At 40.3% G+C, this 11716-nt stretch overlaps 1 long non-coding RNA gene across 1 annotated transcript; it reads left to right on the top strand.

Annotated features, from left to right (window-relative positions):
- The first annotated feature begins 1021 nt into the window (after positions 1-1021).
- LOC125372672 lies at positions 1022-11404 on the top strand. Its single transcript, XR_007218215.1, has 3 exons — positions 1022-1277; positions 10763-10864; positions 11290-11404. It is a non-coding gene; the product is annotated as an uncharacterized LOC125372672 (long non-coding RNA).
- Positions 11405-11716: the final 312 nt, after the last annotated feature.

The following is an 11716-nucleotide window of genomic DNA, read 5'->3' as shown; positions in this document are numbered from 1 at the left end:
CTTTACACCACCAGATACAAGTGTCATCCTACTTTACACCACCAGATACAAAGGTTATCCTACTTTACACTACGAGATACAAGTGTCATCCTACTTTACACCACCAGATACAAGTGTCATCCTACTTTACACCACCAGATACAAGTGTCATCCTACTTTACACCACCAGATACAAGTGTCATCCTACTTTACACCACCAGATACAAAGGTCATCCTACTTTACACTACGAGATACAAGTGTCATCCTACTTTACACCACCAGATACAAGTGTCATCCTACTTTACACCACCAGATACAAGTGTCATCCTACTTTACACCACCAGATACAAGTGTCATCCTACTTTACACTACGAGATACAAGTGTCATCCTACTTTACACCACCAGATACAAAGGTCATCCCACTTTACACCACGGGTCGTCACACCAGTAAATATTTCGCGGTATCATTTCAAGATCAAACTTCGCAGTGAGTATGTATTCCTGAATGTCAAGGAGACGAGTATGCCGACAGTGACGACACCGACGCCAATAATAATGATGGCATAAATACAACTATTTATTACGAAAATGAATTAATGCATCCATAAGCATTTCATTAAATACGTCGTGTGTCAAACCAAACTGTTATTGTGTATCAACACATCAATGACCAATCCTCCTGTGCATTACTGTATTGGCATTTTGAACTCTAATCGATTTTCCCCAACAAGGCGTGTCTATACTAAACGTTATGACAGCGTCAAATAAAATATGCATGATGCTCAACTATATATCTGCATTATCTACAACATTCCAACTTAAATCTATAGTTATCGATCTGAAAGTGACGGCCCTGTAAAGACACTATGACAGAATCACCCCTCCCCATCCAAAACCCAAAGCCCCTCCCCCGTTCGGGTTTCTAGGCAGTAGATACACACACCCTTTGCAAGACTTCAACTAATCGTTGAGGCCATTCTCTTCACGCCTCGCTATCTCTTGCTATTTGATTAGTCAATTTTTCTACTGTTTTAGAAACTTTGTTTCCGTGTTGCTCAGCAACATCACAAAGGGAACCTGGCGCCACTTAATGTCATATTTTGTCTGACATTGAACAACTGAAGAGGCGTGTGTCATATAGAAGATATTGAAACTAACAGAAGGTTGTCGGGATTGAGATTATTTCACATCCGGTGCCCTTAATATACGTTTGACTTTAAAAAACATTCCTGGATAACAAGCAAGTGTATTTGTAACAGCGTCATTCGGGATGTAACGTTCCTTCATACGCTATTGGTGAGTTTTTATTCGTATTGAGAAACTAGTCTATGTGTAGTTGTTTTTCGCAAGGAGATTATTGTACATATACATATACAACCACGTCTCATAACATCACTTTTGTAGTCTACGATTTTCAGTTGATGCATTTCTACTCAATTTTAAGTCTCTTTTGTAGCTTAAGATATTATTATAACCAATTAAAATAAGTTCAGCAATATGCTCGTACCTAAAGGTAATGACGCTGAAGATTCAGTGAGAGAATACGGGTGCGATATACAATGAAGACAGCGACGTAGTTCCCTTGTACCATTGTGACCAGACAGAGGCTAGTTATAGTCAGAATTCACCAACAAAGCGTGTTTCACTGGTCTTACTGTCATTTTATGTTTTCCATTTGCGTTTAATCAATGTTCTCTTTATCGCCCCTCAAAGTGTTCACCATTAAACAGTCTATAAAATACTGATTGCTTTGAATTTTAGCAACATGATATCGCTGAACACCAGTTTGGTCTGTTGAAAATAACTACACATATATCGACTTTCACAAAATTGATATCCATAATCATCATTGTCCGACGATTCATTTTATGTAATCCCTAAATTAAGAATTGGTGTCTATCATATATACGTTTAATCATATCTATCATAAAATCCGGGAGCACGGGTGGCCCAGTCGTCTAAAACACTGTAAGTCGCTGTGCAGAGTTGCGTCCCTTAGGCACGCCAGAAACCTATGACTGTGGGTTGAAACCCCGGTTCGCCCCGATTATGTTTCTAGGTTTGTCAGCACCATACCCGTGCTCGTCGGTGGTAAACGTCTGATATACCTGCATCACGTCTGGGTTTCCTCCCAAGGGGGCGGTCGGGAAAACCTAGTGGTTAAACCCTCACTCACTCCCACATTAAGCTGACACGACGTGATATAACCGAAATAACTCCCTCACTACAATAAAAACGTCTTATCAAAAGTGTATATCTATGATTTAAATGAATTATGATCACTCACAGGAGGTGAGTATGGTTTTACACCGCTTTTAGCAATATTATAGCAATGTCACGGCTGAGGACACCAGAAATGGGCTTCACATATTGTACCCATGTTGAAAATCGGACCGGGTCTTCGGCGTGACGAGAGAACGCTTTAGCCACTAGGCTACCCGACCACCCTCCACTCACAGTGAAACAGAGGAACCGCGTCACCTCAAACAATCCCCGTGTACATACCTGCACACCACAATATAATCTTCTGCACAGTTCATACCTTTGATCATGTGTAAGAAGTGAACACATCATTGGCTCAGAACATTCCTTTCCTTCAGACATGACCCCTTCTGTATCTACACAGACCCTGGAACTACTGGTGAGACAGTCAGAAGAAACGTGCGGATTATTCATAATAATCCATTCTTAATCACCAAAGTCTGAGACAATTAACATCAGTTGTAGGTGAATGAGACGCCGAAGTAATAGAAATGTCTAGGTCCTTGTTCAATTTTGTTTTATATATATATATTTCGGTTTGGTGTCAACGTCAACAAGCAACTGTAGTGGAAGCTCACTAGATAGACTTGGCGATCGGAGATCAACATTAATCAACGGCCAACACAAAAATATCAGAAACTCGTAACTAATGTTTTTTTGTATGTGTGTAAAGTGCTTTAAACACGATATATTCCGAACAAATTCAGTACAGTATGTGTTATCACTGGTATTTCTTTCTGTCTTGAGTGTAGTTTAATGTATGAGGAAAGATTTACTCAGGTCGTAGGTGTTAGTAAAGTATGGCGCTGGCAGTGAGTTAGTATTGTTTTACGCCGCGTTTAGCAATATTTTAGCAATATCACGGCAGGGGACACCAGCAATAGCGAATAAAACCTGGGTCTTCGCCATGAACGCTTTAACCACTAGGTGAGCCCACCGCCCCTTATAGCACTGATAGATCAAGGACTAAAATCGGGCCGAATCTAGGAATCAGTGACGGAAGGATCCTGGACAGCAAGTGGTCGCACTTTTGGCAACCCATGCTAGCTGTCTCGAACTGTTTATGTCAAAGTACTTGTAATAGAACAGTCCTAATGACCCGGCAAACCAGTTGTCCCTCCCATTCATCCCATCAAACATTCAACCCAAACACAATTCCTGTCACTTATTGGTTAAGTTATGGTAAATGGACACAGCGATGCAATGTGCGTCAATAACAAGGAACGTTGTGGTTTCACAATTGTTATGGCCAAATTGACAAGAAGACAATGATTTCCAATAATTATTATTTCCGTGGTACGCATATAGAATGAACGCGCGTCTAAATGTTCTATTTGTGTGCCCATTTCTAATTTCGTGCCTGATTGGAAAAAAATAATAAGACAGGAGCGGCCATGAAGTGATGAAATATTCATTTGCTGTTAAGTACATAAAAGTAAACAGAAAGCACTATCAGCACTTCTCTATACACTGATCGGACGGTGTTCGGCAAGATAAAGGTAAAATCTAAGATATTTCAATCCCAATGTGGACATGTTCACCCTTAATAGGTTGACATGTTTACACTTAATAGGTGGACACGTTTACGCTTCATGTTTACGCTTAATAGGTGGACATGTTTACCCTTAATAGGTGGACATGTTTAAACTTAAAAGGTGGCCACGTTTACACTTAATAGGTGAACATGTTTACACTAAATAGGTGGACATGTTTACACTCAATAGGTGAACATGTTTACACTTAATAGGTGGACACGTTAACACTTAATAGGTGGACATGTTTACACTTAATAGGTGGACATGTTTACACTTAATAGGTGGACACGTTTACACTTAATAGGTGGACATGTTTACACTTAATAGGTGGACATGTGTACGCTTCATGTTTACACTTTATAGGTGGACATGTTTACCCTTAAAAGGTGGTCACGTTTACATTAATAGGTGGACACTATTTACGCTTCATGTTTACACTTAATAGGTGGACATGTTAACCCTTAATAGGTGAACATGTTTACACTTAATAGGTGGACACGTGTACGCTTCATGTTTACACTTAATAGGTGGACATGTTTACCCTTAATAGGTGGCCACGTTAACACTTAATATGTGGACACGTTTACGCTTCATGTTTACCCTTAATAGGTGGACATGTTTACCCTTAATAGGTGGACATGTTTAAACTTAATAGGTGAACATGTTTACACTTAATAGGTGGACACGTTAACACTTAATAGGTGGACATGTTTACACTTAATAGGTGGACATGTTTACACTTAATAGGTGGACACGTTTACACTTAATAGGTGGACATGTTTACACTTAATGGGTGGACATGTGTACGCTTCATGTTTAAACTTTATAGGTGGACATGTTTACCCTTAATAGGTGGTCACGCTTACATTAATAGGTGGACACTATTTACGCTTCATGTTTACACTTAATAGGTGGACATGTTAACCCTTAATAGGTGAACATGTTTACACTTAATAGGTGGACATGTTTACACTTAATAGATGGACATGTTTACACTTAATAGGTGGCCACGTTTACACTTAATAGGTGGACATGTTTACACTTAATAGGTGGCCACGTTTACGCTTCATGTTTACACTTAATAGGTGGACATGTTTACCCTTAATAGGTGAACATGTTTAGACTTAATAGGTGGACATGTTTACACTTAATAGGTGGACATGTTTACACTTAATAGGTGGACACGTGTACGCTTCATGTTTACGCTTAATAGGTGGACATGTTAACACTTAATAGGTGGACATGTTTACACTTAATAGGTGGACATGTTTACCTTTAATATGTGAACATTGTTACACTTAATAGGTGGACATGTTTACACTTAATAGGTGGACACGTTTACACTTAAAAGGTGGATATGTTTACACTTAATAGGTGGACATGTTTACACTTAATAGGTGGACACGTTTACACTTAACAGGTGGACATGTTAACACTTAATAGGTGGACATGTTTACACTTGATAGGTGGACACGTGTACGCTTCATGTTTACACTTAATAGGTGGACATGTTTACCCTTAATAGGTGGACATGTTTACCCTTAATAGGTTGACATGTTTACCCTTAATATGCGGACATGTTTACACTTAATAGGCGGAGATGTTTACACTTAATAGGTGGACATGTTTACACTTAATAGGTAGACATGTTTACACTTAATAAGTGAATACTTTATGACATAACACTATTTACAGCACGCGAACAAACTATTCTGATTTGTGTCAAATGCTAAATCGTGGTTTAAGCTGCAACCCTGACAGCTCGTGTATCCCTGATATGCAATTTTATATGCGCTATTCAAGTGGTTTTACAAACTCTGATATGCATACCGTCACAGGTAACATATCATCATTCTCATTGCTTTATTTTGCCTTAATTGTTGTTTTTTATAAGTTAGATGTAACGTTTTATTAGTGTCAACTGTCGTATTTATGTCTTAAAGTATTACACGGAGCGCGGATAGTCGAACCCCGGCCCCTCCATTCCAAGAGACGGTCAAAGATGGAGTTTGTTCGTCAATGGCGGATAATACAGACTGTCAGTAGCACACAATGATTGGAGCTTGGCATTAAGGGGATACAACACAGTCTGGTCGCCTCGGTTGGTTTGTTGTTTTACGCCGCACTCAGAAATATTCCAGCTATATGACGGCGGTCTTAAAATAATCGAGTCTGGACCAGACAATCCAGTGATTAATATCATGAACATCGATCCACGTAATTGGGATCTATGACATGTTTCAACCAAGTCAGCGAGCCTGACCATCCCATCCGGTAAGTCACCTCGTACGACAAGCCTAGGTCGCCTCGGAGTGAGTAGGGTATCCATGATGAAATGCAGCATTGTATTCCAGTGGGCTAGTTCGGTCGCACTAGTCGCACACACACCGGCATTCAAACGCTGAAAGGAAAATATGCACAGATGGACGCATGCACATATGTATAGACCCTGACACACAGATGCAGACAGTTGCAGACGAAAAACCCTCCGTCTTATGAGCATGAACACTGATAGATATGCAGGTTGGAGAACGCACACACACGCATACATGATATGCAGACATACGCACGCTGTCATGCATACACACGCATACAGGATATGGAGAGATACGCACGCTGTCATGCATACACAAGCATACAGGATATGCAGACATACGCACGCTGTCATGCATACACAAGCATACAAGGTATGCAGACACAAGTACGTTGTCATGCATACGCAAGCATACAGGATATGCAGACATACGCACGCTGTCATGCACACACACGCATACATGATATGCAGACACAAGTACGTTGTCATGCATACACAAGCATACAGGATATGCAGACATACGCACGCCGCTGTCATACACACACAGGCATACATTCTGGATATGCAGACACATGCAGACATAGCACTGACAGCCAGCCATACAGACACGCTGACGACCAGGGATTGTATTACATGCACGGACAAATAGTAGAACACCGGTACACACAGACACATTGATCGTGAGAGGTTACATGCAACATTCAGCTGTCTATCTTCCAAAATAAAATCTCTCAGGTTCAGTCCAACAATTATATACTTAACGTAACCTCCAACAACAATAGGGAGTGTAACAAAGGTGGCACACATTACTCCTTTGCCAATAACCAACTTGTCTGGCATCATTTATTTGTTGTTCCATTTACACAGTCGGGCGTTCTTCTATACATCCCAATGGCAACCGGCACCACAGACCAAAACATTTTGTTTCTAGGAGTCCAACTGTCCATCGTTTCCTTGGTGAACCATAACATTTATACCCTCATGACAAGGATCAATATATAAGTGTTGAACACGACACTGTACAACTTGTATTTGCTTTATCTCAATGTTAGCACATCAAATCTTTCTTGTCAGACCATTTACGAAGGGTTTTCTGAACCAATAACCTGTATCCAATAAAATACGTTAAGGAGTTGCCAAGGTGATGTTCATATGTAGGATTTCTTTGTGTTTGTTTCAGTAACAAAGGCGGAAACGGTATTTACGTTGTTGCAAATTCCATTTACAAACCTACACCTATTGAAATGATAGGGCGATGACAGATGTTAAAATAGGTGGTCTCTTCTTGAGTTCAAAGCGCCGTTAAACTCATTGACTCTCTTCCTGAACATCTTGTAATCACACTATATAGGTGCCAACAGAATCAAAAGTTGCCAAATAAGCATTTTTGTTTTACTCCGTAGTTCCTGTGGAAATCATTTTTTGCCATCCCAAGTTGGCAAAGAATCGATATTTTATCACCAGACCGTGAATAAAACCTCTGCTTGTGCTGATCAGAAGAAATTGCATCAGAATAAAGAGTATAATTTCTTCAAAATCACCATCTATCCCAAATTAGTTGAACAAATATATTAAAACATAACCGGCACAAGAAGTCTATTTTAAAGGGTGTTTCTATATCTGCGGACAGTTTTTATTCGTTGCACCTGGTGGGCGTACCGTAACATGATCATCTTCCCATGATCAGTGTTTATTGATCTGTTATAAACAAACAATAGATTTAAAGGTAGGACGTCATTCCTCAATTTGTTTTAATAGAATAATGTATATTGTAGATAATCGAGTACTTGTATAATGAGATTTCAGTTTCATGAACAACAGAAAACTGCTGGACCAAAGAAAGTACAGGCATCCTAGTGAGGCAATTTGCCATGCCGTGGACCGCAGCTATTGATTCAGTGAACATACGTTCCGGTTCCAGCCGGTAGAGTCTGTCTTAAGTCACTAGTTAACCGTGTTAACCGTAAGCCTTCACTAATTTTAGGGTTAATAATGTGTTCATGGTTGCAAATAAATATAATTTGTTTATCTGTGCGTAATTAATACGGGTAGAAGCTACAACAATGACGTTATCAAGGGAATTTGATGTAGGTGAGGTGAGGTGAAATTGGGTTTAACGACGCGTCCAAGGTTATTGCACTTATATAGCGACGTGTGTGTGTGTGGGGTGTGTGTGTGGGGTGTGTGTGGGGTGTGTGTGTGTGTGTGTGTGTGTGTGTGTGTGTGTGTGTGTGTGTGTGTGTGTGTGTGTGTGTGTGTGTGTGTGTGTGTGTGTGCGCGCGCGCGTGTCTGCTTGTACTAGTCCGGACCGATGCCGATTTATAGTGCTAGCTCACTGAGATACGAGACATGAATACCCCACTCAGACACAGTATACTGACTGGGTGCCGACCAGTCCTTGTTTTAACCCCTTAATGCCGAGCGCCAGACAGGGTAACAACAAGTACCATCTTTTAACGACTTTTGGTATGACGCTCCCGGACCTGCCGCTCTCCGGGCGGACGCTCTACCTCTAGACCACGGAGGCGGTCAATTTGAAGTAGGAATTCTAGTAACATGATAACTAGTTTTCGAAATATCAATTTCTATGGCTTTGTTTTACTGTATGCTCAAGTTAAACTAAAGGATGAGGTGTATAAGGGGCTTTTGGAAAACTTAGATATTGGTATAAAGTTATCAAACATGTTTCAAATGTCTTACAAATGGTCAGTTTACTTCAGGGGTATAATCGAGCATGTTCTTTCGAGAAGAGCCTCATACGACCCTTGCTCAAGAGTTGCCACAGGGTGTCACTGGTGGGGCAGGATACGCTCACCTTTTCGCGAACACCTGGCCTCCATTCCACAAAGCGATCGTGTAGGACTTATGGTCACCTGTGCGATACAATCGTTATGTTGAACGCGGCCTTGGTATCGTCACTATAGGATAATGGTTCATAAACACATGCTCACGATGTAGTCGGAATCGTACAATGGACTCTGCTTCTAGCAGATATCTCTTATGGTTATGAAAATCTTACACTTGCAAGATGTGGACTTTGACGTGGTCAAGTACATAGTTATGTCTAAAATAAGTGAACTATGCATATTTTTCAGACCTAAAAGAATATTTTACTATCTTCGTGACCCAAGATGAACGTTTTACCATGTGCCCATTCTGCACCTCCCAATAAGAAAATCGGCTTGGTTGACAATTTGATTATGTTCAAATATTACAAAATATAAATGCTTCCCGAAAACCTCCAATTTGTCACGTTTGACCTATACATTTAGTTATAGTTAAAAAAAACCGCCTTCCTCGGTTTTGGACGAAAATGTAAAACCTCAGCGAGCTGAAGGTTTTACATTTTCAACGGAAACGGAAGGGGAGTGTCTTCAGTAACCAATGAATCGGCGAAATGCAAGGAATACCGGAAAGAATAAGAAAACATCGGAATACCAAATAGTGAAACATAGGTAGTCGCGGTTTAAACGAATTCGATGAAAGCGCGTGAGGGAACGACCACGTGCAGCATGATAAGTTATGACATGTAAGATTGAACACCCTTTTATCACTTGCTCCGGAGGTTCAGTGGGAGCCAGTGGGGTACAATATTAAACGTGAGGTTGCAGAGTCTATTTCATGTGAAAAGACGTTGAGGCTTGTAACCAGACAAACATCAACATTAGATGTACATTAAATGGCTTTTAAAACAATCCAAGCAGGTCTTACAATTCAAATATAAAATCTCTCAAGAAGTCTCACTTGAAAGTAGTACCTCACACGGTAACTATGAGATAACAAGATACCTACAATATTATAGGCAAGAGTGGCAGTTGGTTTATAATTGTTTGTTTTTTATAAACCCAACACATGTAAGTGTATTCATATGAACACACGTGAGCACATATTAAAACAAGAGATTACTTGACTTCAATTTTCTAATAGTCAACTTTGCCCTAATGTCCAACAATAATCCCGCAACTCCAGCCCTTGGTGTCTACATTTCACCACTTTTCAGGTACAATGGAACATGCGCTTTCTACTAAGATTTCAATGAGCGTCATACAGCCCCTACTCAGACGTTGTTTGGTCAAGGTTACAACATTCAAGGCCTAAGTGAAGCTTTCAAAAATGTATTATGGTAGATATATAAAGGACATTTCCAAATTTGACGCATCAGAGACAAAAATGATGCCCGAATAATCTCTATTTTTACTTGTACCATTATGTTCTCGTGTTTTTTTCAGGTGATCAAATTGACTTGCTTTTGCATGTGTTTGTGACGGGTGCCACCGGTGGGGCAGGATATGCTCACCTTTTCGCGAACTTATCAAGACTATTTAGTAGTCTTTCGTAAACACATGCTCATGATATAGTCGGAATCTTACAATCGACTCTGCTTTTAGCAGGGTTTAGTGGCTTCTAGAAACAAGCAATATTACTGTTGACGATGAGTCAGGTCGTCACTGTGCTCACAATATGCATTTCCATTAATCATAACAGCAGCAAATGCATAGCAGTAGCATTCATCATTGTTCATAGCTAACAACGATGCAGAGAAAACCATCTTTACCATTGTCCATGAAAGAGACACGGACAAGCACCAATGCAATAAGTGGTGGCAATTGGCTAGAATGAATTGCTTTAAAGAAAACTGCCCAACTAATGTACCGGTATTTGTGTTGCAGTCGAACATGTCCTGATACCGCGGTACTGACGTAACAGCAAACAGACTCGCAGACATGGGGACAGCCTCCAGCACAGACAACAAAGGATCGGAAATAAGTCCGGTAGGTGGAGTTCAGAAAGGGAAACAGGTTAACAAGGGAACCGTCAGGTTTAGTATATTCCTGCACCTTAAGATGCGAAATGAATATAAAATGCAGTCTCCAGCTACACTACCGCTCAGTTATCAATACAGGTATTAGATATAATCTTCAGGAAGTTATTGAGCGTGGGTTCCAGGTAATGCATAATATATCAATATATACTGCCATAACAGATTAACTATAGTAAGATGACAGAATCGGATGGTCCTTAACATTTAAAGATTATAATAAAAAACAACAACACCATGTTGTCAAGTAGCTTAACGAAGGTGATATTGGTGCATCGTCTGTAGATGTTTGAACTGGGTATGGCAGAACGAATATTCTGTATTCTTTGTTCATTCCATCTTTATTATGCATTATTGTCACACCTCCCGTTGTTTCAGATCAGCGTCCCTGACTCCCTCGACTCCTACCCCCCTCCCAAGCCACCGATCAGCAGGAAAACAGACGTGTTCAGAGAGGCGGATTATGCCCACGTCGACAGTCACGCCAAATCGGTAAGAATAACCTTTTTTAACTGCACATGGAACGTCTGCCATCCCCACGCGATGCAGTGATTCAGGTGACACGTCACGGTTGCCATCATTTGTGAATGAATCAACTGATAACACTGCTAGCACATACACAGTTGTACCCATCCATAAATTCCTTCTTCAACGTTTCTTTCACGGCGTAATTGAAATCTGACAGTATCGCCTGTCGTCGATAGTTAACGATTAGACCATCGATTATGAGTTGTCTTATTTCAACTTGACCAAGGAACCAGATGCGATAATGATTGCTTACTGGTTTATATTATAATACCAGGTT

Source organism: Haliotis rufescens, unplaced genomic scaffold (assembly GCF_023055435.1).
Source record: "Haliotis rufescens isolate VD_foot unplaced genomic scaffold, xgHalRufe1.0.p SCAF_457, whole genome shotgun sequence".
NCBI lineage: Eukaryota > Metazoa > Mollusca > Gastropoda > Lepetellida > Haliotidae > Haliotis > Haliotis rufescens.
This window is presented reverse-complemented; position numbering and strand designations above follow the sequence as displayed.